The sequence below is a fragment of the Tamandua tetradactyla genome, chromosome 4 (assembly GCF_023851605.1).
Source record: "Tamandua tetradactyla isolate mTamTet1 chromosome 4, mTamTet1.pri, whole genome shotgun sequence".
In the NCBI taxonomy this organism is placed as follows: Eukaryota; Metazoa; Chordata; class Mammalia; order Pilosa; family Myrmecophagidae; genus Tamandua; species Tamandua tetradactyla.
Window position 1 is genome coordinate 169,865,559 of NC_135330.1, and position 18,361 is coordinate 169,883,919.

General features: G+C 38.2%; 1 protein-coding gene across 3 annotated transcripts in view; it reads right to left on the minus strand.

The window, feature by feature from the left end:
* Positions 1–18,361, minus strand: part of GGACT (gamma-glutamylamine cyclotransferase) — a 128,067-nt gene that overhangs the window by 73,375 nt on the left and 36,331 nt on the right. Inside the window, exon 1 of one of the 3 annotated variants that reach the window (XM_077158599.1) lies at positions 5,163–5,178. The exons of the other annotated variants lie outside the window; for them this stretch is intronic. The gene's annotated coding sequence lies outside the window, so the exon portion shown is untranslated. Of the gene's footprint in view, positions 1–5,162; positions 5,179–18,361 lie in introns of those variants that run through there. 3 annotated transcript variants of the gene reach the window in all.

The following is an 18,361-nucleotide window of genomic DNA, read 5'->3' on the forward strand; positions in this document are numbered from 1 at the left end:
ATTCTGGAGCAGCTAGAAGGAAAATATGAGAGGATCACATGGTAGCCCATGACAAACTCTGGAATCTATCCTGTAACCACTTTTTGAAGAGTGCTTTGAAAATTATTGCATTTTTATTTCTTTGCTTTGTGTATATGTTATACTATATCTTTAAAAAAGTTAAAAAAAAAAAAAAGTTTCTTGTCCTAGATTTGCCTTCCTGGAGCATATAATACCCAGAAGTTTCCTAGGTCAGATAAATCCTGAAACTCAGAGGGTCCAGCCTCTCCAAGATTATCAATTAATTTTATCCCCCTACCCTTTAGTGTGGACACACCTTCTCAACATGAAAAAGTCTGAATGGGCATTGCCCAAATATCCCTGTAAATTGGGAGGGGATAAAGAAGTAGTTATAACAGAGAAGATTTAACCAATGAGTATGACTGCTAAATCACTATAATAATATTCCTCCTAGCCCCCAGTGTTTTGGAGCAGCTAGAAGGAAAAATCTGAGTAGAATGGTAGCCCAGGACAAACTCTGGGATCTGTTCTGTAACTACTTGTAGAAGTGTGCATTTATAATTATTAGTTTTTTCTTTCTTTGCTTTGTGTATATATTTTACAATTAAAAAAAACATTTTAATAAATATAGAATGAAATACTGATCCATGCTGCAACATGGATGAGCCCTGAAAATACTATGTTGACTGAAATAAACCATACAAAAGGCCATATATTGTATGATTCCCATTTACATGTAATGTCTAGACTAGGGAAATCCATGGAGAGAGAAAGCAGATTAGTGGCTGCTGGAGCCTGGGAGTAGAGGGGAGTGGAGAGTGATTGCTAATGGGCAGGGAGTTTCTTTTCCTGATGTTCTAAAATTGATTATTGTGATGGTTGCACAAGTCTGCAAATAGATAAAAACCACCAAAATGTATAGTTTAATTCAGTGGATTATATAGCATGTGAATAATATCTCAATAAAGCAGTTGATTAAAAATAAACCCTCAAGCAATACAGAAAAGTAGAAAGAAAAGAGCAAAGCAAATAAAAATTTCTTCCACAATAATGCATAATGGGTACAAAGTTTTCCTTGGAGTGATGGAAAAGTCCTGCTAATGGTGGTGAGGGTAGTACAACACTTGAATGCAATCAGTTCCACTGAATTGTGGGCTTGAAGGTGGTTGAGATGGAAAATTGCGTGTTATATATACATTTCCACATTTTTTTAAAAAAGAGAGGAATTAAAGGGTACATGGGTGGTTCAGTGGTAGAATGCTCGCCTTTCACACAGGAGACCCAGGTTCGATTCCCAGACCATGCACCACCCCCCCGAAAAAAAAAAGACAGAGAGAAAGGGATTAAAGAAGAGGCAATGACAATTAAATGCAATACATGATCCTGAGCTGGATCTAAAAAAAGGGGAAAATATGCACAAAAGGACATGTGAAAAAAATGGAATATTTTCATTTTTTAAGACTGTAGGCTTTAGGTTAATGTTAAACTTTTGAACTTAATAACTGCATTTTAGGTTGTTATATATGTTAAGTGTCCTTTTTCTTAGGAAAAATACATGGAAGCATTAAGTGTTCAAGGAGAATGATGTCTACAACCTACTACCCAGTGTTTAGAATACAGATAGATAAAAGGGCAGACAGACAGATAATGGAATAGATATATAGGATGGTTCAGCAAATGTGGCAAAATGTATCTGGGTGAGGGGTATGTTGGAGTTCTCCATATGGGCTGTTTATTATTATTATTATTATTTTCTCTTTTTGGGGGGGGGTGTACAGTCTAAGAATCGAACCCAGGTCTCCCGCATGGAAGGCGAATATTTATCACTGAACCACTCAAGAATTGTGTATTATTTTTGCAACTATCTTGTAAGTTTGAAAATATTTCAAAATAAAAAGTTAAAAAAAAAATAAACAAATAGCAGAGGATAGAAAATGCTAGAGTGCAACTCTGGCAGTAAAAGGAGATGTTTTTCATGAAATGTGCATTCGGTGTTGTTCCATATCTGCAAATAAACAAACATAATAATTTTTAAAAAAGATACAGTTAAGTAAAATAAAAAGGAAAGCAGAGTGGGAGGAAAATATCTGCTAATCATATATGTGGTAAAGGACTTGTATCCAGGATATATGAAGAACCTTACAACTTAATAAGAAAACAACGCAATTATAAAATAGGCAAAAGACTAAAACAGACGTTTCATCAAGGTCTATAAATATTATATAAGCATATGAAAGGATGTTCAAAATCATTAGGTATTAGAGAAATGCAAATAAAACTACAAAGAGGGACCAATGTATACCCACTAGAATGGCTAAAACTGAAGATTACTAATATCAAGTGTGGCAAGGATATTGAGTAAACAACTCTCATGCATTGCTTCTAGGAATATAAAATGGTAGAACAACTTTGGAAAACAGCATGTCAATTTCCTATAAAGTTAATCATGCATATGCCATACAACTCAACAATCTCATCTCTGGTATTTACCTAAGATAAAAGATTTTCTACAGTTACATGAAGACTCCCCTTCATGTATGAATGTTCATAGGAGATCTGTTCATAATAGCCAATACATGGAAACTAAACCAAATATTCATCGACTCAGGAGTGTGTAAACAAATTGTGGTATATAGAAATAAAAATATGGATGTCTCAAACACATTATACTAAGTGAAAGAATCTAGACACGAAAGATTATATAATGGGTAATTCCATTCACATGACATTCTGGAAAAGGCAAATCATAGGACAGAAAACAGAGCAGTGATTGCCACAGGGTGGGCATAGGGGAAAGGAGGGACTAAAAAGGGAACTTTTGGGGATGATGGAAATGTTTTATAACTTCATTGTGGTAGTGATTAGATGAAGGTATATATTTGTCAAAAATCCTTGAACTTTTAAAAATGGGTGAATTTTTATTACATATAAAGCAATAAAACTGATTTCAATAAAATGAGCTACCGAACATCAGCATTTGAACAAAGTCCAAAACTTTTATCTACTACTTTAATACTTCTTGCTTTTTGATATGTTTAGTGCTCTAAAATCTTAGACTTCATCTACTTTGTCCAATTGGCTCATCTATTCCTCTTTCCTCAAATTTGAATGAAGATGGCTGAGAAGCCTCTTAATAGTCTTTCTTAGATCCCACCCATTATGCACTGTCCCATTTTCCAGAGACAAGGTGAGATCAATAGCTCTGCCCAAATCCCAGGCTTTCTACAATCCCTTCTTGAGGACGTAATGAGGATATCAAGTGCCTGGTTTGCTTACAGACACAGAGTGCTGTTCCACTAATGTTTGTTTCTATTGTTTTAACCTAATTATTCCCCCTAGGATGAAGGACATTTAAATCTCTGCCATCCCTTGACCCTGTTAGATCCCTTTAGCTCACCTCTGGGGTTTTCGTTATAGACATTTCCATTTCTTCATATAATCTATCTTTGTTTTCCTAGCCTCTTAACCAAGTTTTTTTCGTGTGTGCTCCTGGACAGAGTGTCCTAAAAGTACAATGGAGGTATTTTCTAAAGAACCTAGACATATGATCTAACAAGAATGATGTATATGTGAGTAAAATGGGTCAGGATCTTTGAGAGCAGGAGTGTCTGCGGCAGCTCAGGCTGCAGCCCTCCCCTGCTCCTGGTGGGATTTCATTTCATCCTAGCACAGAGCCCCCAGTGGGCCCCATGAGTCAGACACTGCGCAGGCAAACTGCCCCGAGAAACACACCTTTTTTCCCCTCCTGACTTTTGACTTAGTGCTCATGGGTTATTTCTTGGCTACACTTGCATAGGTCTCATTAAACATTAATACTCCTGGGACATTTTAACCTTGTCAGTTTCAGTATTTCAAGTTTATTCTTCCTATTAAATCACCATTAATTATCCACAAAATTCCTTGAACTCTGTTTTGTTTCCTTTTGGTTCTCATTTTCCGACATAGGCAAGACTTCCATATTATAGTTACAAACAGCACCAAAGAGCTGCTTAATTCTGATATTAATTAATACACATGTTCACATAAGACCTACCTCTTGCCTCATTACTCCAATTTCTGTCTCATTTTTTGAGCTAGTCTTGCCACTGAGAGCTCTTCTGAGAAAATGTGGCCTTTTCTTCTCTGGTGTTAACACAGAAATGGTGTTATTTTGAAATGTGCAGTGCAAGTCAAACATTCTCCTACTGGTCCTCTTTTGCATATCAAGTGGATGCTATCTTCAGAAGAAAAAGCAAACCTGTGCAGTAAACATTATTAGGCTGTGGGTCAGTGTTGTCCGTGCTGCCTTGGAAGCTCTCCACTTCCCTGAAAGGGGACCTTGATGGGCAGGAATGCTGCTCGCTGGGGCACAGGTCTGGGGGTCAGGCACATCAGAGCTCATGGTGAATGGCCAAATCTCTGAGCCTCAGTTTCCTTCTCTGTCGGATGAGACATCCATCTGTACTTCACAAAGGTGAAGTCAGCATTCCATGAAGGGACACAGGAAAAGCACCTGGCCAGGTGTCTTGCACATGTAGGTAATTCAAAAAATGGTTATTTTGAACAAAATAAATAACAAATAGAAAAATATTAATTCTACTTCAAAGATCACTCTCCAGAAAGGGTCTCCTTGCCCTGAAAAGGTCCTAGAAACAGAGTCTTATTACCTGGGGGTTTCTGCAAAGCTGTATGGAGTACTGGGAAGGCAGCCCCTCTGTGACTTAGTCTCACCAGGGTTAGGTTGCTCTAAAAAAAGGGAGCTAGAACAAGCTTTGCTGTAAGGCTCAAATTACTGGAAGTAGGCAGAAATAATTGTAAAGCATTATTTTTTCTTAACTGACAAGTCTCTGTCCACCACCTGTTTGTGGCCTCCAGTATCACACTTTTGACAAATTCTCCAGCTATTCTGTTAAATCATACACGTTTGAGGACTTAGTCTTGATTACCCATTCTTATCCCACAAAGCTTAGTTCCACACAGGGAAAAAATAACACTTTCCTCGTATGAACACCATCCTCTTCAAATCTGGCATAAAAACCACCAATATTTACATCACTGCACCATCTGCCAAATATAGCTCTAATACTTTACATATATTAACTGATTTAATCCTATTATGTAGGCACAGTTATCTCCAACTGACATACATGGAAACTGAGATGGAGAAAGGCTAGGCAACTTACCCAAAGTCAAACTGCTAATGCATAACAGAGCTGGGATATAATGAATGCAAGTGATCTGACTCCAGACTCCAGAGGTCACTCTAAACTACCAAGTAAACAACTCCCGGCCCCGCCCCCACTACATACTGAAGAAGAAAGCAAAGTCAAGGAGTTAGTTATTCACCCTGAAGTGCAAGAGGTACAAGCAAAGTTTTAAAAAAAATCACATGTTCATATTGATATGAAATATTGAAAAGCACTAAGCCCCACCCTGCCTGGACCCTCCCCTTGCTTCCTGCTTTCCCTTGGAATCTCAACTCTCAGCCTCTACCACCCTCCACTTAGCCATTGGGTTACCTGCTAGAGGTTTTACTGGATGTTCCACTCAACTCTTCTCTTGCTCAAACCAGATTCCCTCCTTTCCTCTCACATCAGTTCTCCTAACTTTCTCTTAACAGAACTACAAATATCCAAAACTGGAAATCTCAAAGCTGCTCAGCCTACTCCTACCACCACCTCCACTGCCAGCCCTCTCCCATGGGCGCTCCCTGCGCTGTCCTCTGCCCCCACTCCGGTGGTAACCTCACATCCCTTCTCTACACAATTACAATAGCTTTCTAGTTGGTGCTCTCCCTTCCAGGATTTCCACCCACTTCACTTCCCACTTTACCACCTTCCGCCCCCCGACTTCACCACCTTTGCTCAAAAGCAACATCGATCCTCCTGAGGCAGAGCTCAGAACCCTTCAGTGGCTCTTCACTGGCCCTCAGTAAACCCTCATTTCCTCAACCAACTGGCCTCCCCAACCACACCTCCTACCACTGGAATTACAGCCAAACTGATCTGCACTGTGCCCCCTCCACTAGTTTTGCTGCCTCCTTTTCTTTACTACCTGGAACACCACATTTACACCTTCCCGCCCTAACCCCACCCCCTGTTAAAATCCCAGGCAGAGTGTCCCGCCATCATAAAGCCTCTGCTGGTTTATCGTGGCTTAGTGAACTGATCGCGTTTGTTCAATCCTCAAATTCCTCAAGGGCTAGCGACACTTTCTAACTTCCCCATTCCCCATAACGCAGCATGAGTGGAGAAAAACAACACTAGTTCATCCAGTATTGGGAATTCTTGATCAGCCAATTTATTCTCTCTTTTCTATTTTGATCACAAAGAAGTAGAGCTTCCAAGTAGATATTTAGTTTAAAGATGCCTCTGCCAACATAAATCTAAGATATTCAGGGAGTGATTTATTCCTTATTCAACAAACTGCACTGTGCACTTACTACAGCTGGTAGAGCTCCGGCCTCGAGAGGGAGACTTCCGGCTCCCCAGTCAGCACCAGCCAGGGCAGACGGCAGCACATGCCTTCAGTGTTCACCCTGCGCTCACCCACACTACAAGGTGAGTCAGACAAACGCTCTGCCCTCAAGTTCAAAGTCTAGCAAGGAAGCTAGAACTCCACAGGAGAAAGAGGTACGTGGATGGAGCTGTAAAAAAGATGCATATGTCTTGATAACATGCTACAACATGGATGAACCTTGAAAACACTATGCTAAGTCAAAGAAGCCAATCACAAAGTCACAATCTGAGTGATGGCATTCATACAAACTATCCAGGAGACGTAAATATGTAGAAAGTGACTTGGTGATTGCCAGAGGCCGACTGGAGTGGAGACAGGGGGCTGACTGCAAAGGGATGCAGGGCTTCCTTTTGGAACTAGATGGAGGCACTAAGTTGCACAGAACTGTGAATTACTAATGTTGTACACTGTTCATCTTCACATAATTAACTTTATGTTATGTAATCCCTAAAAAACTTCTAAATTAAAAAATTAAATGTTAAGAAAGACACAGCTAAAGTATACTATTATAATATAATGCGTAGCCTGGGTCACGTGCAGAGGGAGTTTAATTTTGTGAGTGGTGAGTTAGGGGACAGGAACCTGTATTTTGAAAAAATAAAATAGTTTAAGAAGCGCTCCAGGTGATTCTGTTGATTAACTTGTTGGGAAACCAATCATATAGGGAAAGGGGTCTTTCAGTTTTATATTGATGCTCCTGAAGAATTATTAAGTTCTGGATTAAAGAGGATTTACTATGCACTGTATATATTTAAAACTAATTTGTTTTCACAAGATTTTATAGAATGGCTTTCTGCTTAACCTTCATCTATATAGAAAGTTCAATTAACCAGAAAAGCAAAATTTCCAAGTGCTTAAGATTTAACATTTGTACAAACATACCTTTTAAAAAAAGTACCAAGTGTCCAAATCATACCAAAATAAAAGCAAAATACATAAAAAATAAAGATAATGAAAAAAATTCCAACATCACTAAAGGGAGGGCTCTTTAAAATTCCTCATTCTTTTATGTAACTATGAAACCTGTCCCTAAGCAATAATGCTGAACACAAATTTTCTAAGAGCATTATGTTCTTACTCTCCTAGGAGTCAAAGTCTACCTCAGTATAAATATTAAACAATAAGAATGGCCATTTAAAAATGTGGAATAAAGTACACGTTCTACTTTCACACCTGTGTCACCAGCACACAGGTCTGTAAACTGCAGGCTGTGTGCATGGGCACCTCAGCCACCTGACGGCTGCTGCTACCACATGCCATTCCCACGCATTAAAACGGTTTTAAGGCATGGCTTTTATATCTGCTTGTTTGTAATTCTAAACTTAATGATGCAAGGAAAACCCTAGCATTGTGATGATCAGAGACACTTTTCCTACATATATAGTATTTTAGATGTGAATACCCATCTGCCTTCCCCTGTCTTGCGGCCAGGTACCAGCTGCTGGAATGCAATGTACCAGAAATGGAGTGGCTTTTAAAAAGGGAATTTATTAAGTTGTGGGTTTACTGTTCAAACCATAACAATGTCCAAACTAAGGCATCCAGGATAACTTGATTCAAGAAAGGCCAATGGGTCTGGAACACCTCCGTCAGCGGGGAAGGCACATGGCTGGCATCTGCTGAGGGTTTTGGCTTTTCATTTCAAACAGCTTTTCTTTCTCTATCTCCAAAGGTCTCTGGCTGTGTTAGGCTGTTTCCAAAATGGTTCCCTCTTAAAAGGCTCCAGTAGGCAGATTAAGACCCACATGAATGGGTAGAGAAACATCTCCATGGAAAACAGCTAATCAAAAGGTCCCGTCTACAACTGGGTGGGTCGCTTAATCAAAAAGATCCCATCCTGCAATACTGAATCAGGATTAAAGAACATGGCATTTTTGGGGGTTACATGACAGTTTCAAACTAGCACACTACCCTACTGAGGCCCTGGCATGCCATGTTAGATTCGAGGGGTGGAGTTTGAGAGTCCATCTCTTTATGGCAGGAGCTGCAACGACAAACTGCAAAAGTGAATACACGAAGAGATGGGAACATTTGTGGCCATTTTTGCGACCCACACACCAGGCTTCTTCCATTTTACTGCTAGCATGTGGCTTCCATCCTCAGTGTTCCCTCATGAGAGGCTGTTGGAGCTCCAACCATAATCTGAATGAGTAGGAACAAAGAACAGAGGAGGTATGGAAAAATGGCTCATTTTAGTAGCCCAGCTGCTGTGACAAATACCACACAATGAGTTGGCTTAACAACAGGAATTTATTGACTCTTGGTTCCAGAAGCTGGAAGGCTTGCTTCCTTCTAGGGTCGGTAGTGCTCTGGTGAGCACGTAGGTTCCCTGGCTTCCCTGTCATATGGCAATGATCTCTCCTTCCAGGTCACTGATGGTTCCAGCTTCCACTCTTCCTCGTGACCTTCTCATCATAAAGCCTCCGTAATAGGATTAAGGTCCAATCTCATTCATTGTGTCACATCTTAACTAAAAATGATATTTTCAATAGGTCCTATTTACAATGGGTTCATATCCACAGACATAGATTAAGATTAAGAATGTTTTTTTTTTTCCTGGGGAATATGATTCAACCTACCAGAGCCTATTTCCTATTGAGACATGTCTCTTTCCTAAATGTACCCATATGTCCCAAACATTTCTGCTTACCTCTCATTTACTACAACTTAGTCACATGCATAAAAAGATCAGTAGCTAAGGAAAAAAAGGGGAACAAATATTTAGTGCCAACTAGCAGTTTCTGCCACTGCCACTTTTCATATTTCCTGGCCAACAGCCTGCTATCAAGGTTTACTAAAACCTTCATTCCAGAATGAATCTCTGGAAACATTTTTAATCTTCACATTATAAAGTCCTGAGGTAAGTCACCCCTAGTGCACAGAAACTCTTGGAGAAGCTTAAATCGCTGCTTAGATCATGTATTAGCACTTCTTTGTTAATCTGAAAATCTTATATTTGAGAAAATACTGAAATGGGCCTCTCCAAGAGCCTGCTGAGTCTCCAGGAAAACAACGATCTACTGGGTTGGTTTATAGCTTTTTACCTGTAAGAAAACACTATGCTAGCACAGGTCAAAGTTCTAGCCTAAGATACTAAAGCATTAGAGGGGGTCGGGGGAGCAAAGAGCAATGAAAACTGTCCTAGCTCTCTGCCAACCCAAAGGAAAGGACAAAGGGGAAAAAAATGCAGCTGGAAGAGGCAAACAATAACACATTGGAGGATAGCGCCAAAAACATGGGAACTGGCACACAAGATCACTATTTTGTAAGTCCTACAGAGATTAATTTTGCAAAATCACTCAATAAGTAAGACCTGGTGATTTATTTCAGATTAATTAATCTGAATCGATACTGTTTCTCTCTAAAGAAAATCTACAGGGCTGTATTTAATGGAAAACCATTGCAGAGGTTTTTCTATTTACTATTATAACAGTTTAATCTATTGATATTGTTTCAATATTCTTTAGATCATAGATATATACTGCTATTTCTGGCAGTAGGAGAAAGCATAATACAGTCAGAACAATACACCCTTTTGAAATAGATTACTTCTTATCAGGTAAAACCCCATGTCTTTTACCTCTGTGACCTTGGTCACATCATTTAACCTCTCCAAACCGCAGTTACGTTACCTGCAAAATGGGTAAGATAATGCCCACCTTGAGGATTGATATATGAGATAAAGTCTATTAAAATTCTGACATACAGATGATGAAGGGTAAATCATCAAATTATTATAAGTAATAAATAAAGAAGGTATTGCAGATATATTAGTGCCTGGAATATAACTGTTATCCAATAGATGTTCGTTCCTTTTTATCTTATTCATCTTTATAAAAGGCCATATGCTTGTTATCTGGCATAGTTGACTGACATTCTTTTTTGGGGGGAAGGGGCACTTACTAAACATATTTGTTTTAATGAAAGTATCCTTCATATAAATCTGATTATACCTTGAGGGCAGATTGGGGATGTCTGATTAATTTTTACTGGTATTGTTTTTAATATAACTTTTTTATTGTACAATATTTTGTATATACAAAGCAAACAAATAAAAAAGCAATAGATCCCAAAGGACCCCTCAACAAGTAGTTACAGGACAGATTCCCGAGTTTGTCAGGAGCTACCATACAATTCTTTCAGATTTTTCCTTCTAGCCGCTACAGAATATAGGAGGCTAGAAGACATAAATATTTTTTTTATTATCACAATTGACTATTTTTTTGTGAATAATATCATATATACAAAAAAAGCAGTACATTTCAAAGGACCGCATAACAATTAGTTATTGAACAGATTTCAGAGTTTGATATGGGTTACAATTCCACAATTTTAGGTTTTTACTTCTAGCTGCTCTAAGATATTGGAAACTAAAAAAAATATCAGTTAAATGATTCAGCAATCACATTCATTTGTTAAATCCTATTTTTACTGCATAACTCCACCATCATCTTTGATTTTTTTATCCCTCTCTTTAGGGATATTTGGGCTATGCCCATTCTAACCTTTTCATGTTGGAAGGGTCTGTCAATAATTTGGGGTAGGGAAATAGAACTATCTGATGCTCTGGAGAAGCTGGGCCCTCTAGGTTTCAGGACTTATCTGGTACTGGTATTCTTTTTAATGAAGTTTAAACTTTTATGCCTAGGAAAAAACACTTTCCTGAATTAGTAAACATTGCATCGTAAAAATCATGTAACTTTTAAGCTTTTCCTAATAAACAAGGTCATCATAATGACATCATCAGTCTATGCTATGGACAGATATGTACTGTTGGGTGCCCAGAGCTCAATCTGTATCAAACTTCAGGACATACTCTAGCACTTGCTTTCTCGAATAAATACCTCGTTTTATCATGATACAGCCACTACAGGGGAGAATGGAACTTGACATCTTTTTGCTTTATATTTGCCACTACTTTTGGAGAAATATAGAATGCTAAGGCTGAAAGAAACTTTAGAAATTACAGTTTCAATGTGAAGAAATTAAAGTCTCTAGTCTTTGGTCAAACCAAATGATCTGCCTAAGATCATACAGATCGGAATCATAAGAAGAGCAGGAAAGAGAAATCATATTTCCTAGATGACGAGCAGTACAATGGCTTTAGTTCTCCAGAAGTCCTACCTCTGAATAGCACTGTTTAGCATGCTGCCACCAGGGGGCAGCAGGTGTATTAGTCTGCTGGTGTGGAACTCCTGGACTTAAGGCCCCAATAGATTTCCATTATCCTTTCTTTAAAATACATACATTTAAATAGTTATATAAATATTTATACAACTTTATGAAGACAATATCACCAATCATGAAATTTAAAGTAGATCCATAAATAACAAAAACTCAAAGACTTGATCCCAAGGTTTGATGGAGGTAGCATCCTTAATAATCCTTCACTAGCCTTTTATTTATTCCAATCCTAATTGATGTAAGGGTCAATTAATATGTTAATTCTATACCAAAAATGACTTGAGCACAGTAATCCATCCAATTTCCTGAACATTCTGAAACAAATCTTCCTTGGAACTGGCTTCTGTGACCTCAGACCACAACAGCCTCCAAAGCCCATCTGGCTTTTTGTCCTTAATCTTCACTTCTTTGTCAGGCTCAGGTTTTGTGTTTTTCCCACTCATCTTCCTATATTAGAAAAGAAATTCTCTCCATAAGTCTAACCTTTCAGCAACTTTTCAGAAGCAGAAAGAAAGATGTTGTCATAAAGTAAAACCTCTATGGCCACCATTCTTCCAATGAGATGATCGTTATTCTAATTCCCTGTTTTTAAAAAGATAATACAAACATCAAAAAGCTCTAACCACCATTATTGTCTAGGAGACTTCCGGGTCAAGATGGCGGCTTAACAACGTGCGCGTTTTAGTTCATCCTCCAGAAAAACTACTAAATAACCAGAAACAGTACAGAACAGCTCCCGGAGCCACGATAGTGACCAGACACACAGCATATCCCAGTCTGGACTAGCTGGACTGGCTGCAAGCACCCCCCAGAACCGTGAGTTCCCAAAGCTGCGGCGGCCAGCGCCCCTCCCCCACAGGCCGCTTCCCAGAGGGGAAAGGAAAGGACTTTACCAGCAGCAGGGACTGGGCACAATCAAACGCCAATTGTAGAACTAATGAACAAATTCTGACTACTAAAAATAGGTCCCCAGCTTAGGTGAACCTGACCAAATGAGGTTGCTCATTTTTGCCCCGGCACCAAGGGGGCAGGACTGACAGAAAAAGGGGGAAAAAAAGAGAAGGAAACAGAGGTTTTTGTGGCTGTGTATCTACAAAAGCTTGACTGCCTCTGGATACAGCAGCAGGAGTTTTCAGACTGCAACTGCCCTAGGCATAGGCATAAGTGAGCTCTTCTGGGGGCTTGTCTGGAGCCTGTGCCTTCCCCAGGGGAGGGGTGAAGCCCCCCAACTCAGGTGGAATTCCTCCAGCAAGGAATTCAGACAACCAGGGCTTGGTAATTTGAAGCCATTAAAACCAGCCTACAACTTCTCCTCTGTCTCCACCACGCCCCCAGCAGGGAGAGTCTACCAAAGTTAAAGGTACCGCATCATATGCTGGTGGGACCTGCAGTCAGACAAGCGCCACACACAGGGCAGGATAAAGAAAAACAGAGTCTAGAGACTTCACAGGAAAGTCTTTCAACCTGCTGGGTCTCACCCTCAGGGAAAACCGATGCAGGTGACTCTTTCCTCCTGATAGGAGGCCAGTTTGGTCTGGGAAAATCTGGCTGGGGTATATAATATCTAAGTAGACCCTCCTAAGTGTGTGTGTGTGGGCGGGGGGGAAGGCACCACACAAGCAGTGCAAGAAACAAGAAAACAAGAACTGAAAAATTCTCCTCTGTTAAACAAAACTTAAGCTAAAGGTCCAGATAAAGCTGAAAGGAATGTCAAAGAACATATAGACAACAAATTCATCCAGCAAGAAAACCCTTAGACCCAAAGATAAACATAGGTTGAAAGTGAAAGGTTGGGAAAAGATACTTCATGCAAATAACAACCAGAAAAGAGCAGGAGTAGCTATACTAATATCCAACAAATTAGACTTCAAATGTAAAACAGTTAAAAGAGACAAAGAAGGATACTATCTACTCATAAAAGGAACAATTAAACAAGAAGACATAACAATCATAAATATTTATGCACCGAATCAAAATGTCCCAAAATACATGAGGAATACACTGCAATCACTGAAAAGGGAAATAGACACATATACCATAATAGTTGGAGACTTCAATTCCCCACTCTCATCAATGGACAGAACATCTAGACAGAGGATCAATAAAGAAACTGAGAATTTGAATATTACAATAAATGAGCTAGACTTAACAGATATTTATAGGACATTACACCCCACAACAGCAGGATACACCTATTTCTCAAGTGCTCATGGATCATTCTCAAAGATAAACCATATGCTGGGTCACAAAGCAAGTCTCAACAAATTTAAAAAGATTGAAATCATACACAACACTTTCTCGGATCATAAAGGAATGAAGTTGGAAATCAAAAATAGGCAGAGTGGCAGAAAATTCACAAATACGTGGAGGCTCAACAACACACTCTTAAACAACCAGTGGGTCAAGGAAGAAATTACAAGAGAAATTAGTAAATATCTCAAGGTGAATGAAAATGAAAACACAACATATCAAAACCTATGGGACGCAGCTAAAGCAGTGCTAAGAGGGAAATTTATTGCCCTAAATGCCTTTATCAGAAAGAAGAAAAGGCAAAAATTCAGGAATTAACTGTCCACTTGGAAGAACTGGAAAAAGAACAGCAAACTGACCCCAAAGCAAGCAAAAGGAAAGAAATAACAAAGATTAGAGCAGAAATAAATGAAACTGAGAACATGAAAACAATAGAGAAAATCAATAAGACCAGAAATTGGTTCTATGAGAAAATCAATAAGATTGTTGGGCCCTTAGCAAGACTGACTAAAAGAAGAAGAGAGAGGATGCAAATAAATAAGATCAGAAATGGAAGAGGAGACATAACCACTGACCTCACAGAAATAAAAGAGGTAATAACAGGATACTATGAACAACTTTATGCTAATAAATACAATGTAGATGAAATGGACAAGTTCCTAGAAAGGCAAGAACAACCAACTTTGACTCAAGAAGAAATAGATGACGTCAACAAACCAATCGCAAGTAAAGAAATTGAATCAGTCATTCAAAAGCTTCCCAAAAAGAAAAGTCCAGGACCAGACGGCTTCACATGTGAATTCTACCAAACATTCCAGAAAGAATTAGTACCAACCCTGCTCAAACTCTTCAAAAAAAATCGAAGTGGAGGGAAAGCTACCTAATTCATTCTATGAAGCCAACATCACCCTCATACCAAAACCAGGCAAAGATATTACAAAAAAAGAAAACTACAGACCAATCTCTCTAATGAATATAGATGCAAAAATCCTCAACAAAATTCTAGCAAATCGAATCCAGCACCACATTAAAAGAATTATACATCATGACCAAGTAGGATTCATCCCAGGTATGCAAGGATGGTTCAACATAAGAAAATCAATTAATGTAATACACCATATCAACAAATCAAAGCAGAAAAATCACATGATCATCTCAATTGATGCAGAGAAGGCATTTGACAAGATTCAACATCCTTTCCTGTTGGAAACTTCAAAGGATAGGAATACAAGGGAACTTCCTTAAATGATTGAGGGAATATATGAAAAACCCACAGCTAATATCATCCTCAATGGGGGAAAATTGAAAACTTTCCCCTAAGATCAGGAACAAGACAAGGATGTCCACTATCACCACTATTATTCAACATCGTGTTGGAAGTTCTAGCCAGAGCAATTAGACAAGAAAAAGAAATACAAGGCATCAAAATTGGAAAGGAAGAAGTAAAACTATCACTGTTTGCAGACGATATGATACTATACGTCGAAAACCCGGAAAAGTCCACAACAAAACTACTAGAGCTAATAAATGAGTACAGCAAAGTAGCAGATTACAAGATAAACATTCAAAAATCTGTAGCGTTTCTATACACTAGCAATGAACAAGCTGAGGGGGAAATCAAGACACGAATTCCATTTACAATTGCAACTAAAAGAATAAAGTACTTAGGAATAAATTTAACTAAAGAGACAAAAGACCTATACAAAGAAAACTACAAAAAACTGTTAAAAGAAATCACAGAAGACCTGAATAGATGGAAGGGTATACTGTGTTCATGGATTGGAAGACTAAATATAGTTAAGATGTCAATCCTACCTAAATTGATTTATAGATTCAATGCAATACCAATCAAAATCCCAACAACTTATTTTTCAGAAATATAAAAACCAATAAGCAAATTTATCTGGAACGGCAGGGTGCCCCGAATTGCTCAAAGTATCTTGAGGAAAAAAAACGAAGCTGGAGGTCTCACGCTGCCAGACTTTAAGGCATATTATGAAGCCACAGTGGTCAAAACAGCATGGTACTGGCATAAAGATAGATATATCGACCAATGGAATCGAATAGAGTGCTCAGATATAGACCCTCTCATCTATGGACATTTGATCTTTGATAAGGTAGTCAAGCCAATTCACTTGGGACAGAACAGTCTCTTCAATAAATGGTGCCTAGAGAACTGGATATCCATATGCAAAAGAATGAAAGAGGACCCGTATCTCACACCCTATACAAAAGTTAACTCAAAATGGATCAAATATCTAAACATTAGGTCTAGACCATAAAACAGTTAGAGGAAAATGTAGGGTGATATCTTATGAAACTTACAATTGGAGGTGGTTTTATGGACCTGAAACCTAAAGCAAGAGCACCGAAGAAAGAAATAAATAAATGGGAGCTCCTCAAAATTAAACACTTTTGTGCATCAAAGAACTTCATCAAGAAAGTAGAAAGACAGCCTACACAATGGGCGACAATATTTGGAAACGACATATCAGATAAAGGTCTAGTATCCAGAATTTATAAAGCGATTGTTCAACTCAACAACAAAAAGACAGCCAACCCAATTACAAAATGGGAAAAAGACTTGAACAGACACCTCTCAGAAGAGGAAATACAAATGGCCAAAAGGCACATGAAGAGATGCTCAATGTCCCTGGCCATTAGAGAAATGCAAATCAAAACCACAATGAGATATCATCTCACACCCACCAGAATGGCCATTATCAACAAAACACAAAATGACAAGTGCTGGAGAGGATGCGGAGAAAGAGGCACACTTATCCACTGTTGGTGGGAATGTCAAATGGTGCAACCACTGTGGAAGGCAGTTTTGTGGTTCCTCAAAAAACTGAATATAGAATTGCCATGCGACCCAGCAATACCATTGCTAGGTATCTACTCAAAGGACTTAAGGGCAAAGACACAAACAGACATTTGCACACCAATGTTTATAGCAGCATTATTTACAATTGCAAAGAGATGGAAACAGCCAAAATGTCCATCAACGACGAGTGGCTAAACAAACTGTGGTATATACATACAATGGAATATTATGCAGCTTTAAGACAGAATAAACTTATGAAGCATGTAATAACATGGATGGACCTAGAGAACATTATGCTGAGTGAGTCTAGCCAAAAACTAAAGGACAAATACTGTATGGTCCCACTGATGTGAACCGACATTAGAGAATAAACTTGGAATATGTCATTGGTAACAGAGACCATCAGGAGTTAGAAACAGGGTAAGATAATGGGTAACTGGAGCTGAAGGGATACAGACTGTGCAACAGGACTAGATACAAAAACTCAAAAATGGACAGCACAATACTACCTAATTGTAATGTAATTATGTTAAAACACTGAATGAAGCTGCATCTGAGCTATAGTTTTTTTGTTTGTTTGTTTTTTATAAATATTTTTTGTATTTTTTATTTTTATTTTTTTCTCTATATTATCATTTTATTTCTTTTTCTGTTGTCTTGCTATTTCTTTTTCTAAATCGATGCAAATGTACTAAGAAATTATGATCATACATCTATGTGATGATATTAAGAAGTACTGATTGCATATGTAGAATGGAATGATTTCTAAATGTTGTGTTAGTTAATTTTTTTTTAATTAATAATAATAAAAAAGTTATACACCACTACCAAGTTGGGTTTATACCAGGAATGCAAGGATGGTTCAGCACAAGAAAAGCGATTAATGTAATACAGAACATTAAAAAATCAAAAGGGAAAAATCACACGATCATCTTGATTGATGCCGAAAAAGCATTTGCCAAAATTCAACATACTTTTCTGATAAAAATACTCCAAAATAGAGTAATCATAGGTAACTACCTCAATATGATAAAGGGAATATATGAGAAACCAATAGCCAGCATCACACTCAATGGAGAGAGACTGAAAACTTTCCCCTAAAGATCAGGAATGAGACAAGGATGCCCACTGTCACGACCTTTCGTCAACATTGTGCTAGAAGTTCTAGCTAGAGCAATCAAGCAGGACAAAGAAATAAAAGGCAACCAAGTTGGAAAGGAAGAAGTAAAACTTTCATTATTTGCAGAGGACATGATACTATATTTGGAAAATCCTAAGAAATCTATGCAAAGTTACTTGAGCTAATAAACAAATTCAGCAATGTGGCAGGATATAAAATCATGTGCAAAAATCAGTAACATTCCTATACACAAGCAAAGAGCTAACTGAGTCAGTTTAGGAAAAAATTCCATTCAAAATAGCAACTAAAAGAATCAAGTACTTAGAAATGAACTTAATTAGGAATGTAAAGGACTTGTACACAGAAAACTACATAACACTACTAAAGGAAATCAAAGAATATCTAAATAGGTAGAAAGATATTCCCTGCACAAGAATAGGAAGGCTAAATATAATTAAGATATCAATTCTACCCAAATTGATCTA